The sequence below is a fragment of the Megalops cyprinoides genome, chromosome 11, assembly GCF_013368585.1.
Source record: "Megalops cyprinoides isolate fMegCyp1 chromosome 11, fMegCyp1.pri, whole genome shotgun sequence".
NCBI classification, from domain to species: domain Eukaryota; kingdom Metazoa; phylum Chordata; class Actinopteri; order Elopiformes; family Megalopidae; genus Megalops; species Megalops cyprinoides.
This window is the reverse complement of record NC_050593.1, coordinates 5,203,737-5,207,283: the sequence shown is the minus strand read 5'-3', so window position 1 is coordinate 5,207,283 and position 3,547 is coordinate 5,203,737.

Sequence of the window (3,547 nt, the reverse complement as noted above, 5' to 3'; positions counted from 1 at the left end):
TTGTGGATGTGGTTTGAGACGTTGATGAAGATGTTGCAGAAGTTGTTGTAGTTGTAGATGGAGACGTTGATGAAGATGTTGACGAAGTTGTACTTGTTGGAGATGACATAGTAGGAGAAGAGAATTTCCTTGTTTGAGATGTTGTTGGAGAAGTAGTGGTAGATGTTCTGGAAGTAGTAAGTGCTGCAGTACTTGATGGGGTTGTAGATGTTGTTTGAGATGTTGATGAAGATGTTGCAGAAGTTGCTGTAGTTGGAGATGAAGACGTTGATGAAGATGTTGACGAAGTTGTAGTTGTTGGAGATGACATAGTAGAAGAAGAGAATGTCGTTGTTTGAGATGTTGTTTGAGAAGTAGTGGTAGATGTGGAAGTAGTAAGTGCGGCAGTAGTTGAAGGAGTTGTGGATGTGGTTTGAGACGTTGATGAAGATGTTGCAGAAGTTGTTGTAGTTGGAGATGGAGACGTTGATGAAGATGTTGCAGAAGTTGCTGTAGTTGGAGATGAAGACGTTGATGAAGATGTTGACGAAGTTGTAGTTGTTGGAGATGACATAGTAGGAGAAGGGAATTTCCTTGTTTGAGATGTTGTTGGAGAAGTAGTGGTAAATGTTGTGGAAGTAGTAAGTGCTGCAGTACTTGATGGGGTTGTAGATGTTGTTTGAGACGTTGATGAAGATGTTGCAGAAGTTGTTGTAGTTGGAGATGAAGATGTTGATGAAGATGTTGCAGAAGTTGTAGTTGTTGGAGTTGACATAGTAGGAGAAGAGAATGTTGTTGTTTGAGATGTTGTTGGAGAAGTAGTGGTAGATGTGGAAGTAGTAAGTGCGGCAGTAGTTGAAGGAGTTGTGGATGTGGTTTGAGACGTTGATGAAGATGTTGCAGAAGTTGTTGTAGTTGTAGATGGAGATGTTGATGAAGATGTTGCAGAAGTTGAAGTTGTTGGAGATGAAGACGTTGATGAAGATGTTGCAGAAGTTGTTGTTGTCGGAGATGACACAGTAGGAGAAGAGAATGTCGTTGTTTGAGATGTTGTTGGAGAAGTAGTGGTAGATGTGGAAGTAGTAAGTGCGGCAGTAGTTGAAGGAGTTGTGGATGTGGTTTGAGACGTTGATGAAGATGTTGCAGAAGTTGTTGCAGAAGTTGTTGTAGTTGTAGATGGAGACGTTGATGAAGATGTTGGAGAAGTTGTAGTTGTTGGAGATGAAGACGTTGATGAAGATGTTGCAGAAGTTGTTGTTGTCGGAGATGACATAGTAGGAGAAGAGAATGTCGTTGTTTGAGATATTGTTGGAGAAGTAGTGGTAGATGTTGTGAAAGTAGTAAATGCTGCAGAACTTGATGGGGTTGTAGATGTTGTTTGAGATGTTGATGAAGATGTTGCAGAAGTTGTTGTAGTTGGAGATGAAGATGTTGATGAAGATGCTGCAGAAGTTGTTGTTGTCGGAGATGACATAGTAGAAGAAGAGAATGTCGTTGTTTGAGATGTTGTTTGAGAAGTAGTGGTAGATGTGGAAGTAGTAAGTGCGGCAGTAGTTGAAGGAGTTGTGGAGGTGGTTTGAGACGTTGATGAAGATGTTGCAGAAGTTGTTGTAGTTGGAGATGGAGACGTTGATGAAGATGTTGCAGAAGTTGCTGTAGTTGGAGATGAAGACGTTGATGAAGATGTTGACGAAGTTGTAGTTGTTGGAGATGACATAGTAGGAGAAGAGAATGTCCTTGTTTGAGATGTTGTTGGAGAAGTAGTGGTAAATGTTGTGGAAGTAGTAAGTGCTGCAGTACTTGATGGGGTTGTAGATGTTGTTTGAGACGTTGATGAAGATGTTGCAGAAGTTGTTGTAGTTGGAGATGGAGATGTTGATGAAGATGTTGCAGAAGTTGTAGTTGTTGGAGTTGACATAGTAGGAGAAGAGAATGTTGTTGTTTGAGATGTTGTTGGAGAAGTAGTAGTAGATGTGGAAGTAGTAAGTGCGGCAGTAGTTGAAGGAGTTGTGGATGTGGTTTGAGACGTTGATGAAGATGTTGCAGAAGTTGTTGTAGTTGTAGATGGAGATGTTGATGAAGATGTTGCAGAAGTTGAAGTTGTTGGAGATGAAGACGGTGATGAAGATGTTGACGAAGTTGTAGTTGTTGGAGATGACATAGTAGGAGAAGAGAATGTTGTTGTTTGAGATGTTGTTGGAGAAGTAGTGGTAGATGTGGAAGTAGTAAGTGCGGCAGTAGTTGAAGGAGTTGTGGATGTGGTTTGAGACGTTGATGAAGATGTTGCAGAAGTTGTTGTAGTTGTAGATGGAGACGTTAATGAAGATGTTGACGAAGTTGTAGTTGTTGGAGATGACATAGTAGGAGAAGAGAATGTCCTTGTTTGAGATGTTGTTGGAGAAGTAGTGGTAGATGTGGAAGTAGTAAGTGCTGCAGTACTTGATGGGTTTGTGGATGTGGTTTGAGACGTTGATGAAGATGTTGCAGAAGTTGTTGTAGTTGGAGATGAAGATGTTGATGAAGATGTTGCAGAAGTTGTAGTTGTTGGAGTTGACATAGTAGGAGAAGAGAATGTTGTTGTTTGAGATGTTGTTGGAGAAGTAGTAGTAGATGTGGAAGTAGTAAGTGCGGCAGTAGTTGAAGGAGTTGTGGATGTGGTTTGAGACGTTGATGAAGATGTTGCAGAAGTTGTTGTAGTTGTAGATGGAGACGTTGATGAAGATGTTGCAGAAGTTGAAGTTGTTGGAGATGAAGACGTTGATGAAGATGTTGCAGAAGTTGTTGTTGTCGGAGATGACACAGTAGGAGAAGAGAATGTCGTTGTTTGAGATGTTGTTGGAGAATTAGTGGTAGATGTTGTGGAAGTAGTAAGTGCTGCAGTACTTGATGGGGTTGTAGATGTTGTTTGAGATGTTGATGAAGATGTTGCAGAAGTTGTTGTTGTTGGAGATGAAGACGTTGATGAAGATGTTGCAGAAGTTGTTGTTGTCGGAGATGACACAGTAGGAGAAGAGAATGTCGTTGTTTGAGATATTGTTGGAGAAGTAGTGGTAGATGTTGTGGAAGTAGTAAGTGATGCAGTACTTGATGGGGTTGTAGATGTTGTTTGAGATGTTGATGAAGATGTTGCAGAAGTTGCTGTAGTTGGAGATGAATACGTTGATGAAGATGTTGACGAAGTTGTAGTTGTTGGAGATGACATAGTAGGAGAAGAGAATGTTGTTGTTTGAGATGTTGTTGGAGAAGTAGTGGTAGATGTGGAAGTAGTAAGTGCGGCAGTAGTTGAAGGAGTTGTTGATGTGGTTTGAGACGTTGATGAAGATGTTGCAGAAGTTGTTGTAGTTGGAGATGGAGACGTTGATGAAGATGTTGCAGAAGTTGTAGTTGTTGAAGATGAAGACGTTGATGAAGATGTTGCAGAAGTTGTTGTTGTCGGAGATGACATAGTAGAAGAAAAGAATGTCGTTGTTTGAGATGTTATTGGAGAAATAGTGGTAGATGTGGAAGTAGTAAGTGCGTCAGTAGTTGAAGGAGTTGTGGATGTGGTTTGAGACGTTGATGAAGATGT